General features: G+C 44.4%; 1 long non-coding RNA gene across 2 annotated transcripts; it reads right to left on the bottom strand.

Annotated features, from left to right (window-relative positions):
• Positions 1-244: 244 nt before the first annotated feature.
• On the bottom strand, positions 245-14,627 carry LOC119235884 (uncharacterized). Of its 2 annotated transcripts, XR_008550176.1 has the most exons (4): positions 14,593-14,627; positions 13,512-13,682; positions 11,106-11,236; positions 245-610 (listed from the first exon to the last, which is right to left on the bottom strand). It is a non-coding gene; the product is annotated as an uncharacterized LOC119235884 (long non-coding RNA). The 2 variants fall into 2 exon arrangements; XR_005122933.2 differs by lacking the exon at positions 11,106-11,236.
• Positions 14,628-15,383: the final 756 nt, after the last annotated feature.

The raw sequence follows: 15,383 nt of genomic DNA, 5'->3' as shown, positions 1-15,383 counted from the left end.
CAAGTCACAGGAGAGGCAGGAAGAGGGTAGAGGTTAAAGAGAAAAAATAGCTTTCTTCAGTGCATGCACACACATACACACACACACACAGAGGAACATTCATTTTCTAGTAAAAGCAAAGTCAGTCAACACTTCCATAAATAAAACATCACATTCTTCTTTTGTGAATCCATTCTGATTTCACTCTTCCTCACTACTATGTACAGATGTGTATAGAGCAGGAACAGCCATTTATGTTGACTTATTTATTTTTAAAAAATGAAGAGAAATAGTGATCTTTTTTGACCATTAATAATTTTAGTTTTCAAAAATTATTTAAAGAGAGGTCAGAAATGCATGAGTCAGATGAAATTGTTTCTTTTATTCCCGCTTTTCATTCCTCCATGGCACATTTGTGAGCTTCCAAGGGATGCAACATGGTAGCCTTTGCTCACCTCTTAAAGAGTTCCAGTCCACAGCATCAATTATTGTGCAGATTGCTTTTCTGAAGATTGAGCTGTGTTGGGTGGGTGAAGAGATGTGGGAGAGTGGGGTCCATATTTTAAATCATTGTCATTGAGTTTGCTGCCAATCTGTTTCCTGAGTAAATTTGTGTAGATGTCACAGATATCTGCAAGGAATTTTAAAGAGACAGGAAAAGATATATTCCTCTTGACAATGTCTGGATGCCAGAAATAAGTTTCTGGACCTCATCTCAAGCAATGGGCCCAAAATATGTCATTCCTCTCTGGGGCTGCTAGTTAAAGGACTGTGCATAAGAGTGTGTGTGTGGTAGGATTTTGGTTTATATTCAGAAAGGAGAATTCAAAACACTCATTATCTTGATTCTTCTCTTTAGGGCAAAAAGAAAGCAGTAGGGGTGGCAAGAACTGTAGCTATATCTGTTGCAAGGCCTTTCTCGTGTATATCTGTTTCAAGGAAGGCCTAAGATCATCAGTCCATATCCGTCCTCCACTCCTTTGTGCAGGTAGAGACGTGGCCCTTACATGTTCATATCCACTATTTCTACATAAAGAACTGCTACTTTTCCTTTAAAATCCAGCACAGAATTCTATTTAGAATACTGTGAGTTAACTCCTAGCAGACATCAGTGCCTCCAGAAATAACCACTATAAACTATGGACAGAATACAAAAAGAAGCTACACTGAAAACTCTGGAGACTGATCTAACTCAGGCAGGTTTTGAATAGGAGTCAAAACATAGAAAGGACTGGCACAGAGTAAGCTCATCATTTTTGCAGTTTTGCTGTGAAAGTGGTCTGTGAAGTGGTGCAAGGCACATGAAGCTCCAAAAGAAACCTCACCATGTTTATGACCTGAAGGACAAAAGGTTAGAGCCAAGGGTAGCCAAAGTCACCCCTGAATGACAGAAGAATTTCAGGAAAGGGGAACACTAGAGAAGGGGGCCCAGGGCCCTGTGTGTTAACTGTGTCCAAATGTCTTGGCAGACCCATGAACTGGACATGCATGGAGAAGACTTGAAGCACCTCCAAGTAAGGATTAAACACTGACCTCACAATTGAACCTCCCTTCACCACAGGCAAGTCAAAGATGACAGTTTAAATCTATTTTCCTGCTAAGATAAACATATCAACATTCTTAGGAAGGCCATAACAGAAACCCAGAGTTTCCATAATATAATAATCAGTGTTCAGGATAAAATCCAAAATTCCTCAATGTCTAGTCAGGAAAATGCAATCCATTTACTACAAGGGGGAAGGGGTGAGAAAACCACCATTATTAAACTGCAAGATGACCCTGATGTTAGAATTATTAGAAAAACATGATAATTAAGCTTAATGAGGTAAAAGAAAATATGCTAATGAATAAAAAGGGAGGAATTATCAACAGAGTTTGTGTGTGTATGTAAATCTTGAATGCATCACTAAACACACTGAAAACTTAAGACAATATCTTGAAGGTAGCAGAAGGAAAGACATTGCATATAAAAAAGAAAAGTAAGAAGTTATGCACAGATGATTAAAAAGTACACAATGGAGTGGCATCTCTAAAATGAAAAGCAAAATGCTGCTAGCACAAAATTTTATACCCAACATAGGTATCTTTCCAAAATGAAAAAAAAAAAAAAGATGAATTCACAAATAAAAGCAGGGAGAATGCATTGCCAGCAGTCCAAGCTACAAAACTGTCATAAGCAGTATGTCAGACAGAATGAATATGATTCCAGAGGGAAACCTAGAGCTATGTGAAAAAGAAAGAAAAGTGCACTAAAAGTAGGAAAAAAAATAATGTTAAATATAAAGATTTTTTTCTAATGTTTAAGTATATCAAATGATAACTGAGTGTTTAAAGCAATAAGAGTAGCAATGTGTTGTTCATTTATAGCACAAATAAAAGTAAAATGTATGACAATAATAGCACAAAAGGTAGGTAGGAAGAACTGGTAGTGTACTGTTACAAGGTCCTTAGGACACAAGCAATACAGTCATGCATCACCTAATCACATTTCAGTTAATGACAGATCTTATATATGAGAGTGTTACCAATAGACTCTATTACATAGTCTAGGTGTGTAGAAAACTTTACTGTCTAGGTTTGCATAATTATACTTGATAATGGTCACACAATAAAACTGCCCAATGATGAATTTCTCAAAACATATCCCTATTACTAAATAATGGATGACTGTATACTGTTGACCAATGCAACACTGAAAGATATTTTTGCTCTTTGAAAGGCACTGTTAAAAGAGTGAAAAGGCAAGTCGCAGACTGGGAGAAAATACTCGCAAGTCACATATCTGATAAAGGACCTGTAGCTAAATTATATAAAGAATCCTTAAAACTCAAAGATAACAAGTTAAGAAAAAGTCAATCAATGCTTTGAACATAAACTTTGCCAAAGAATATACGTAATTGGCAAATAAGCACATAAGAATATGCCTAACATCATTAGTTATTAGGGAAATGCAAATTAAAGTCACAATATGATACTATTACATGTGTTACAGAAATGCCATAATTTTTTTTTTAATCTTACTATGTTAAGCATTGGTGAGGATGAGGAGAAGTAACTGGAACTCTCTCATATTGCTAGCGGGAGTGTGACAAATATCATGGTCACTATAGAAAACACTTAGGCAATTTTTCACAAAGATCAATATATACTCATGACAGTAGAACAAATACATTTCTATGTATTTGTCCCAATGAAATGTGTATGCAAATACAAAATCTAGATGTAACCATAAATATTCTTCAACTAGGATATTTGGATGACCAAACTATGGCACATGCATACAATGGAATATTATTCAGCAACAAAAAGAAGTGAACCTGTACCTGTTTGAGTATCTGTTTGAGAGTCTCATATCATGATAAGTGAATGAAACCAATCTCAAAAAGCTATATACCAGACACACAGACCAGTGGAATTGAATTGAAAACCCAGAATAAAGCCACACATATATGGACAACTAATCTATGACAAAGGAGCAAAGAATATGCGATGGAACAAGGATAGTCTGCTCAATAAATGGCGCTGAGAAAAGTGGACCACCACATGCAAAATAATGAATCTAGACCACTACCTCACACCATACACAACAACCAGCTCAAAATGGATAAAAGACTTGAACATATGACCTGAAACCATAAAATATATAGAAGAAAACATAAGCAAAGTGCTGCATGACATACATCTCAGAAACATCTTTAAAGACTCATCCCCTAAAACAAAGAAAGTGAAGGAAAAAATAAACTGCTCCTGTATGGCAAAGGAAACAATAACCGAAAACAAAACCATGCCGATTGGCTTAACTTAAGAGGAACATAGAGAAACCAAATAAGGAGTGAGGGGAAATAAACAGACAAAACTAGCAGGCAAACTATAAATTGGATAATTTAGCTAGGGAGGGGGAGGGCAAGGGATCACAACAAGGGTAGGAAGAGCACAAGAGACAATGGTGGTGGTTCACAGGTGTCTTGGAGGTGGTAATTTTATGGGGATTATATCTGAGAGAATGAACAATGGTGTATAATATATACATATATATAAAGAATTTAAAAAGTTATATACTTCATAATTCCATTTATGTTGCAAAATGATATGGCAGAAAACAGGTTCATAATTGCTAAGGGGTTGAGAGTGGGAGAAGGATTGGCTACAAGGAATGTGGGAAAATCTGAGGGCTAAGGAATGGAACTGTTGTATATCTTGCCCCTGGTGAGGTTTGCACAATTCTGTACCCTTGTCAAAACTTGCAAAACAATAAAGTATAATGGGTTAATTTAGTGTAAGAAAATAATACCATAATTGTTTCATTAAAAAAGAAAAAAAAATTACTATGTTGACCGAAAATAGCCCTACATATTCTGCATGAGCTCATTTATTTAGAATTTTAGGGAAGGCAAATTAATGTATAAGGTTATATCTAATGCTACTAGGAAGTAATAGATGCATGCCTAAAACATAGCAAGCACTCAATAAGTGTTGGCCATTGTTATTAGATTAAATACTGTGACAATGAGTAGGAAGGAAATTAGCCTGATTCCATGATAGAAATGAGAAAGAACCCACTTTAGAAAGAGTAATCAGGAGTGGCCTTCTAAAAGTGAACATTTAATCTGGAACCTGCAATCTGAGATGGCACCAGCTAGGCAGGTGTGTTTCTGGAAGACAGAATAGCCTATATGAAGTCTCTTAGACAGGGAATTGATTGGAGAAACTACACAGAAGCCAGAAGGCTTTGGCCAAGGCAGGGAAGGGGAGAAAGAAGAAAGGAGACAGAGGCAGGGGTCTCTTCCCTCGGGTCTACAAGCACTAACAATTTCGGTAAATGACGGATGGGAGACGGAAGGTCAGATGGATAGTTGGAGAGAGGGTGGGAGGGAGGGAGAGGGATAGATGATTAGGTGGACAAATGGATAGACGAACGGTTACTCAACTGGGGAAGTACACAGATCTATTTGGATGTGAACTCTCTTTGCCACTTAGCAGGTATTTCAAACTCACACAAATCCCTTTCCCACTTCCAGTCTGTGCTTTTATGTCTGTAAAAACAATATCAATATTAGTAGTGACTCCATAGGATTATTGAGGGAATCAAGTAAGATCATGCACAGAAGCTGCCCCATTCATCAAGATCTCTCTCTCTCTCTCTCCCCCATCACTCCTTCCCCTGTGTTTCTCTGCTTATCCCTTTCCTTGTCACCACCAAACTCTGAAGCCCCACCTTAGCTTGGTAAGATGAGAAACACGATGGGCTAAGGTGCCTGGAGCTGAGTTCATCAGCATTGGGCACATAAACCAGAAGACATGTGGGCTTTTTGGTTGAAGAACTTTCTTGAGGGTCATCAGAAGCTGACTTAAGGCAGAGCAGGCCCAGGGACTGGCTGAGTCTCAGCAGCAGAGTGAGGCTGAGAAAGGATGAGAAGAGTGGAGAGTATGCATTGAAGTCTTTGTGTGGGGGAGGCACTTGCATAGATTTTCTCACTGTGTGCTCACCACAGCTCTAGGAGGAGTGTGCAATTTTTTTTAATCAAATCTCCATTTCACAGATGAGTGTGAAACACAGAGAGCCCCTCACCTTCCCATAAAGTTGTTCCTATTGGGTTGAGGGTGTGCTTAGGTACCCCTTGTGCCATTGACATTGGTGACAAAGTCTTCCCCAGAGAGACCAATAAATGTGGGCATTTTCTCACCTTAATGAGAGATGGTGGGAAGAGCCAGGCTCTTGATATCCCCTCCATGGCAGTGAAGCCCTGCTATTTTTACCCTCCAGCCCACACTCCGTCACCATCCAGCTCCCATTGCCTTTCATGGGTTATTTACAACCATACCCCTCCTTAGCCCTCCAACAGAATGGTGCAGGATTAACTGGGTAAAAGAGAAATTGTGGCACTTTCATGCCCTCCTCCCTCTTGTAGATCCTTGTCTAGGCTGTGCCTTCTCAGTCTACCCGGGCAGGTGCAGTGGGGTCAGCATAGCTGATGTCTATTTCTAGAACCTCCTGGGGCCCTGGGTGAGAAGGTCCTTTTGGACCTGGTGACCATGTCCTTACCCAGCCATCCAGACTTGACACAAATGTCATCCTTTTTGCCACGCCCCAGAAAGAACTAATTAATAATTCTCTGCTCATGCCCACAACTCCCTGCAGTAACTCCACCTGGGACTACAACTGACAGTACATCAGCAATGTCACCTATTGGAAAGAATTGTGGAAAGACCCTCAAGATGGAGGTCAATGGCCAAGGCTGGGATTTACTGGAAGACTGAATTAACAGAACTTAGAGAGTAAGTGGAGAAGGGGAGTATAGGAGGAAGGAGCTCTCTGGTATAAGAAAATGTGGGAGATGGTGCCATTTGCCACAATGGGATAGAAGAGGCAGCCGGGGCACCTGTGGAGGGGACAATTAGAAATCCCAACATATCAGGAGTCCTAGCACCAATGCCAACAACCTCACAGCCGAGAAATATTGACAAGTCGTTGAAGTCTTTGGAGCAGAGTGGCCTAAGTGGCTGTTTTCCCTCAAGTCCTAGCAATTATATTTCTAGGACCTCTATTTAATGTTAGAAGCAACTAGAAAGAAACGGAACCAAGGCTCATGAGAGCCCTCAGCAGGTCTTAGTTGCTAGAAAATCACGCTCCCGTTTGATTCTAGCTGACATTTAATAAACATCTGGGCGGAGGAGCAGGATGGGTGTGGGGGAGGGAAACTGAAAACATACATGGTCCTGGGCTAAGCTAAGGACCTGGGGTCAGGAGATCTGGGCTCTACCCCAGGTCCCCCTCCAATCATAGCACTAAGCTTGGAGCTAACTTCCCCAGCCCTTTCTCCAGAATGTCTGCACCATAAATATTAGCCCTACCTCCAGAACAAACTCCCACTGCCTTATATTTTATAAGGGACCCTCTGCCTTATGTGTCTCCAAGGACCTGGACTTTGCCATCAGCTTGAAATGTGTTCATATACTGGCTCTGCCTCTCACCAATTAGGTGATGTTTAGGCAGGTCATTTTATTTCTCTGAACCTCAGTTACCTAATCTATAAAATGATGACTTTTGTTAGGGAAAATGTATATCATAAATATAAGGTATCTGGTAGTCTCTGGCACTCATAGTTAAAAATGATTCAAATTGTCAAACAAAGTCCTTTAGAGGCTAGTCTGTGAGATCAGGAACTGTATCCATCTTGTTCACTAGAGTATCCCCAAGGCTGCATGTACAGTTGCACAAGTTGTGCAATGCACTATTTCCGAGCATCCTTCACACAGAGTTTTACCCCCTAAAGCTGTTCAGTCCACCCGCCCTGTCAGCACTATACCTGCCATTGTTCTAGGTACTGTAAGCAGAATAAATTCCTGTCCACTAGAGTTTACAGAATGGAGGGGGAATAATAAAAAGAAAATTAAGTAGGTTACCAATAAGTAAAATAGGGTAATATGACAGCGTAGCTAGGAGAGGAAAAGTCTCGTAGTGGCAGCAGCATGAGTTTGAATGACAGCTGGGCTTGTATGACAGCTGTCACAGATAGGGTGGGGTGTTATAGGTTAAGGCCCTGGGGCAGGCATGAGTATGAGGAGATGTGGGAAGGGGGAGGCCATCGTGGGCCCACAGGTGTATCTAGACTACCTGCCTCCTAAATGCTCCTGGAAACCAGGAAGGATTCCCTCCAGGGGCCGGGCGTGATTCAATCTGCGATCTATAGAAGGTAGGGATGGATGCAGGGACTGATTGGAGGCTGAAGCTATCATTTTGGCTTGAGATAAGGGCCACTGGGACCAGGGAGAGGTATAGAAGTCAGAGAGAAACAAATATAAGCAGTTACCACAGCGGAAGTAGAGGGAGTAGGAGATGCAAACAGATGGATGGGAAGAGAAGGACAGAACACGGCCCTCAGTGCCCTGGGTGATGCGGTGCTGCTGCTGGACATGGGAGGACGGGGAAATGGATGATCGGGGGAGGGCTCACAATCCATATTAGGCATCCAAGTGGACGTGTCAGTGCTTAACTAGTGCTCAGTGAAACTTATTGGGTGGGTGAATGAATGAATGCGGGTCCAGGACCTCTGTATGTGGGGATAATAATTTCTTCTTTAACCTGAGGAGGTTGTGGGAAGGGGGAGTTGCCACTGATGCTGCCCTGAAGAGGGATGAATGGTCCTTTAGTCTGACCGTGCATCACCTGCCTTTCTCCATTCGCCCCTCCAGCCCACATCACTCTGGCTTTCCAGAGTCCCCCACATTCCCCTCCAGGCTCCATGCACCTCCTGCCTCATTTTCTGAGAGAGTTGCTGCAGCCCAGGCAGGACTGTGGCCCCTGCTCAGCCAGGAGACCCTGCCCCACTCCTAAGCTTTGGGGCAGAGTAACAGCCTATGGGCCTCAGTGAGCCCTGAGGCACAAGCAGCAGCCATTACTGAGTAGCGCTTATTGGCTGAGGGTCCCTCCACGGTGTCCTGTGAGTGTGTGTATGTGGGATGGGGAGGGATCTCCCAGTGTCCTGGGGCAGTAGCTCACTCTGGGCTTCTACCGCCCATAACCGCCCCTGCCCACACACACCCCCCAGAACTCCCTGACCCTGTCTGTCTCCACACTCCTCCACACTCCCACCCTCAACTTGGCCTTTCATTCTCTGGCAGGTGTTGTCTCTACACTCGACAAGGTGGCTGCGAATACTGGAGATATGCGGAAATATCAGTGCTCTCATTTCGGCACCATTTCATTTTTAAGCTTCTTCAGAAAAGCCTAGAACTTCACTGTGGAGCAGTGGCACTGATAGACTAGAGTCTTTGGTCTGACCCTGAGTCAGACCAAAATTCTGGTGGCAGAGGTAAGTATTAGCTGTGCTGCATGGGCAAGTTGCTTCCTGTCTCTGAGCCTCAGATTCCTTACCTGAAGGATGGGCTACTGGTGAGCCCTGAGTACTTACTAGAGGTGTGCACTACCCCCCAGCACAATGTCTACACCCAAATGAATGCTAGACCAAAGACCCCAGAAAGCCAGCTTCAAAATTAAAACAACCACTTTCCACATATTCATTCATTCAAGAAATCTTTCTTGGGCCAGGTGTTAGAGCCCCTAAAAAGGAGAGTGACATGTGGAATCTCAGCTCCTGGTATAGAAGAGTCATATGGACGGGGGAGGCAGAGGTAGGTGGGGGAGACTTGGGAGCATAAAGACCCCGTACTCAGCCTCTGTGAAGTCCACTGGGGAGGGATGTCTATCTGAGCTGAGCGCCTGAGGAGGATCTCCCAAGGTCAGGTTGGTGAAAGTCACCTGCTCAAAAGTGTAGAAAAAAAGAAAGTACGTGCAAAAAGGAGGGAGGGGAAGCCAGCACGGGGAGGGGAGAGGATGCCTGGGAGGCTTGGCATGTCAAACCTCATGCAGCAATAGTACCTGAAGGCACTCCGCAAGCGGATGGCTAGACAGGTACACACCATCTGATTTCTAGTTTCTTTGCAGAGACTGATGTGCGGTAGACAAAGGGTAAAGCAAAATGCCCAGAAATTAGAAGAGAAACCAACACCCAATTCCCCTTCCTCTCGAGCTCAGACACATCAAGGTTTAAAATTTAGCTCTCAGTTTAAAACACTTAATATTTAAGTGGCCTTCAATAAGAGACTTCGTCACTAAGCCCTGGGTTTCTTGTCTGTAAAATGGGAGTGATCAGAAGACACATCTTGCACCCATTATAAAAAATTTAATGAGTTAACCCATGGATAGAGACAGGCCTGGAACAAGCTCTTAATAAATGGAGGTTATTATCCTCACTGCCTTTGTCTGCCCATCACATACACACATATATATATATATACACCCGTTGCCCTAACACACCCTTGGACTTGCATGTCCACGCCTATTTTTACAGCCAGTTCCATGTCAACCGCTTTACCAACTACGAAGTCAGCAGCTCTGGATTGAGGGTCGAGTGGCACGGAGGCATCACAGGATTTGTGCTGTAGCTCAGTTGCCTAGCAACAGCATCAGCATCTGCATCACTGCAGAGCCAGGCACATCAGGCACTCATCAAAACAAAGGCAACAGCAGTGACTCACAGCCAGTACCGAAAACTGGTGGAAGTAAAGCCTTGTTTGGGGCAGGAATCAAGTGAACCCAGAGTCATGTGCCAAGGAGGGTCTAATCTCCCAATCCTAGCTCCCTTTCTCCCAAGGGGACCCCCCACCCAACACACACACAATCCTTTGCAGAGAGCAATCTTAAGATTGTTAAGATCTTAAGCAATCTTAAGATCTTAAGAACAATCTTAAGATTTTTCATCCCCAATTCACAGTTAAGGACACTGAGACCCAAGAAGGATTAACATTCAAAATTCAAGTCAGTGTCACCTCAAATATCACGCTCTTTTACTCAGTCACAGGATATTCCAGATCCCACTCCCCATTCATGACTTTCTGCACAGTTCCGGACCCACAGTGCCAAGCACTCCAGGGTCACCTGTGGATGAAGCACAGGCACCTCACTGGAGATAGTCAAAGAGGGGCCCCTTGCCTTGCTCATTCAGCCCCTTCTGCTCCTGGGTCCTCTTCTCAGCAGTGATGCCCACACCAGTCAGGTAGCCAGGTCTAATGAAGTGGTATAAATGTGGATCCTTCCCATCCTCCTCAACCTCAAGACAAGGCAGACACCACACCCCAGCAACTGTGCCCTTGCCCGTCCCCTCTCCCAGGCATGGCCACGGTCTCCTGAGAGTGTGCTCATCCTGGCCCAGTCCATTCTCCCCCACATCCCGCGGCTCCCAAAAGCCAAATCTGACCTCATCACTCTTGCTTCAGCCCTAAATGGTTCCACTTTAGCACCACTGGAAGCCCAACCTATTTATTTGGGCCCTTAATGTCCTGCACAGTTCCACACCTGCTGCCCTCTGTGTGGACACACACACGCGCGCTCACTCACACAGACACCCACACATACATAAACACACACTCTCATAGACATATAAGCAATACACAGACAACAGACACACAGAGAAATGCACAAGCACAGAGACACAGACATGGTAGAGACACACACCCTTCCCTCTGACATGGGGTGACCCAGCTTCTCCCTGTTCCCTCATAGCACATGAGCAGACACAGTCAGGATCCTTAGCCACTTAAGCCCAGCTCTCTCCAGTAAACCTCACCTTAAATTCCCAGTTTGGGGCAGCTCATCCTGATTCTGGTCCCTCCACCTGCACTCAGATCAATCAATACCTTTTTATAGCTGTGAGACCAACCAACAGTGTCACACTAATCCTGAGGGTATGGAGGCGACCTGAAATGAAAGAATGATGCCAGGCTTGTGGACCACCAGGACTTGGTTTGAATCCCAGTGAGGCAAAAATTGTCTCTGTCACCATGGCAGTTTTTAAGTATCATCACAAATTCTTTGACACTCTCTTCCAAAGTTGGAAGAGAATGGCCCTCCCTCACACGTGGGCTGGATTGAGGAATAGAATAAAGAGTAAATGATGCAGAGTGACTTCTGTGACTGTTATCAGAACTCAGCCATCTCAGTGGTGTTAGCTGGCAGGAGCAGTGGTGTCTTCAACCTGCTGCTCCACCACAAGTTGGTTGTGGCAGTTGCTCCTCAGAGATCTTTTATGTAACAGTGTACTTCCTGGATGGTGGAATGGACCAATCAGGTGTGAGCTATGAGCTGATTGGTGCTAAATGGTCCAATCAGACTTTTGTTACCAGGACCCAGCCTCTCACCACAAGTCAGTTGTGGCAGTAGTTCTTCAGAGCCCTTTTATGTAAAGCGCACCTCCTTGGTTGTGGAATGGACCAATCAGGTGCTATGGGCTGATTGGTAAATGGCCCAATCAGCCACAGGATTGAAAAATGATCCACTCAGACTTGTGGGCGGGGCACCCTGAAAGAGGATATAAGCCAGGGTTAGAGGGCGCTGAGGGATGAGGAGAGATGACACACAGAGGGAAGATGATGGCAGCCCTCGGAGGAGGAGGAGACAACGCCAGCCCCTGAAGAAAAGAAGACAGTTCCAGCCTCCTAAGAAAGAAGAAAAGAAGCATCCAGCAGCCCACCTCCAACGAGGGAAGAGAAGCCGAAGGACTCCGCCACACACTGGGCCTCGGTCCTGTCTCTGACATTGCCCTAGAGGAGCACCAAAGGCCCTGGGCCTGGAGTCTCAAAGAGACGTTTGTTGTTGGTATAACCCAATAACTCACAAAGAGCTGTTAACACTGGGTATCTCTGACACCACCTCTGAAGGACCAGTAGTGGCCATCACTACTGGCTAGTGCTATCCAGCACTCCTGGTGACCGGTGGCGACTGTCACTGACGCTGTCTGGGTGAGGCAATCACCACTTGTGGACACAGCGAGCTCTTTATTTCCCCTGTTTGTAAAATAAACACCATGGTGGTTGCTCCTGGAGCCTGAGGTCTCTTGCAATTGTGTGCATGGGTGAGAACCCACGGACATTGACCTGTCCTGTTATCAGGCACTGTGCTTTGTTAGTCTATAGCTCTTGGTTTTGGTTTTGGGCCTTTTGGTCTTTTGGGGCTTTTTGGTGGCTCTCTGGTCTCAGAGCCTGGGCAGGTGGGTGGCCATTCCATCCATCTGGTCTCCTGTCCTGTAGTCTCTCTTGTGGCCCTCTCTGCCCCTATTTCAGTTTTCCAAAGTTGGAAGAGCATGGCCCTCCCTCACACACGGGCTGGACTTAGGAATAGAATAAAGAGGAAGTGACAGAGTTCCAGTTTCACTTTTGCTCTGTTTTAGTCACTCTGAAGAAAGAGAACCAGCATGTCATGAGGAAGCTCAAGTGTCCCAAGGAGAGGTCTCCTTGCCAGGCGCCAGTCCCTGGAGACAGCATTTTGAAGGGGAACCTCCACTCCATCCAACCTTCAGGGGTGCCTGCAGCATCTAGCATGTCCGATGACAGCCTCCGGAGAGCCCCCAGCCCGTACCCACCCAGCTCATGCACTGTGGGATTCCTGACCCACAAAAACTATGCGGTAATAAATGACCATCGTTGTGAACTGGATATTTGTTACAGCGCAGCTAACTAACACAGTATTCAAGAGTAAATCACCTGTGTCACCATGCCTTCACTTGCTTGTCCATAAAACGAGTTAATAAGAACACACACACACGCACACACATACACGCACATGGTGTTATTAAAAAGAGTTAATGATTAAGCACTTAACACAAGGTTTGGCATGTATCAAACATTCAATAAATGTCAGCTATTATTAATATTTCTTCTTATTCATTATGAAGGATTTTCCTTTCATTTTCAAAGACTCCAAGTAAGACCAAAATCAAGGCTTGATTTTGGTGTTCCTAAACACCTTGAAATAGGTGTTCCCCAGTTATTACATCTGCCATAAGAAGCCTACACTCTGGGATCACTCAAGGTCAATGCCATTACTTTGTGGAGAAAGATCTCCAACCCAATAATTCCCAGCCTTTTCCTGAAGTTATTACTTTCCCTAATAACAACAGTAGTCAAAATTAATAATAAACAATGAGTAATAATTAATAGGTAATAATGATAGGAAACCACAGTCATAAGATACTTACTTTGCTAAGAGTCTTGCCTTCATGAATCCCCAATGTGGGGGTGTCATATTGGTGACATAAGGAAAATACAGCTCTGAGAGCAGAATGCTGAAGTGGCCAAGGTCTCCCAGTGAGTGAAGCCAGGACCCAAACTTGCTAAAACTGACTTCAGGTACAGACACCCTCCTCTCACTGATAAGAAAATATATTATTGAAAAAATGGATATAATAAAGATCCCACACATTGGGCCTCGGTCCTGTCTCTGACACCTGTCCAGCCCAGGTGCAATTAACACTCCAATGCAGGCATAACTAACAAGTTTGCTTACTTACAAATATTGTCCTTTAAAGATTCATGGCCTAGGTCTCAGCACTCCTGTCTAAACAAAGTTGCATTCAAAGAGTTAGATAACCAGTGGAGTAGTCCCGTCTCTTTGGGGTAACCTCCAGAGGGCTGCAACCCCTCCCGCTGTCCAAGACTCCCCTTTGCCTAGGAAGCCACTTTGCTCACTTTTTCTCTCCACCAGTGGTTTTGCCAGTTATCAACATAACAAAGGTGAAGACAGTTATGCATAAAAGGAACCCTTTGTCTTTAAACCAGGAGCTCAGACCTTAAGGGCTACCCAGGTCTGAGACTTCATGGATGCATAATAAAGCTTTTCCTGACCTCACCCTTCCTGAAGTACCACTTGTTCTTCCTCTGCCTTGGTAAAAGGCCAGAATTTCTGTAACATAATCTCCAGCCTCAGACACCTCCATAAAGGGAAGAGGCAGGAACCAAGCACTTCCCTACAGTCAGCCTCTTCTTTTCAGAGAGACTACATTTGCATGCTCTCCTACCTTCTCCTGCCTGCACCTCAGGGTGAGGGAGACTCAGAGAGCTCATCTGAAGTCAGTATTCGTTTTACAGCAGGGCACAGGCACTTGTGGGGTGCTGACAAAACACACTGACCCTCACACCATGCATTGTATCCTTATCTGTGCCCCAGGTGAGGGCCCCAGTTAAGAGCCAGGGCAAAGGCCCTGGAGTGGATGAGTGCCATCTGGCCATGTCTGGGCGGCCAGTGTCTGGGCGGCTTTAGTTCCCACCTTACAGAGATACCTCAAAGGCTTTTGTCACTGGACGCAGAAGGAGGGGCTCTGGAGTCCAACACTGCCATCCACACCCTTCTTGAACCATCTGTTTGACCAGTTTCTGCTTCTGTTACCTAACAATGGGCTCACTGCCCAGCTGATTTTTAGGACATTAGGTTTTGAGAAAGATTTATTCAAGATCAATCAGCAAGGAGGTAAGAAGTAAACTCAAATCTGCCCCCTCAGTGAAGAAAGAAAATAAGGTTATGTAGGCTTTGAAGACCAGGATTGAGAAAAAAAGAAGTTAAATTTTAAAGAGGGGGCTAAGGACAAAGAAGTGCAGATGTGGCTGAAGTTACAGGCAATTCACACATGGAGAAGTATAAAGAGGCTTTTCTTCAGATAACTCCATTTTGAATTTCTGTTGGTGGGCGCTCACCTCTGGGTGGGCCCTCGCCTCTGTGTTTGTAGTCTCCTGGGCTCCAGTGACCTTGGAACTCAACTCAAGGTTAGTTGCTTCTCCTGGCACAGGCTGTGTCAGAAAGACTGTCTAAGCATACAAGCCTGGAAAAAAAGTTAGATAACATTTTTTTTTCTTTTGTGCTCTTAGGGCCTGAGAGCAATGTAACCATTTACCCTCACTTTCACTTCACTCCATAGGAGATGACTCTTTGCTGAGAATCAAATACTGTCCTTTCAAATAGTTACCAAGAAACCATCTCTTCAGCCCTTTATCTGGATTCATCTGCCAAAATGTGAACTAGCTTTTCACAACCTTTCCTTCTAGCCCAGAAGACTGGAGCAGTCCTCACTTAGAGC

Source organism: Talpa occidentalis, unplaced genomic scaffold (assembly GCF_014898055.3).
Source record: "Talpa occidentalis isolate TD23 unplaced genomic scaffold, MPIMG_talOcc4v2.1 talOcc4.9, whole genome shotgun sequence".
NCBI classification, from domain to species: Eukaryota; Metazoa; Chordata; class Mammalia; order Eulipotyphla; family Talpidae; genus Talpa; species Talpa occidentalis.
The sequence above is the reverse complement of the archived record's forward strand: the minus strand, read 5'-3'. Positions and strand labels throughout refer to the sequence as shown.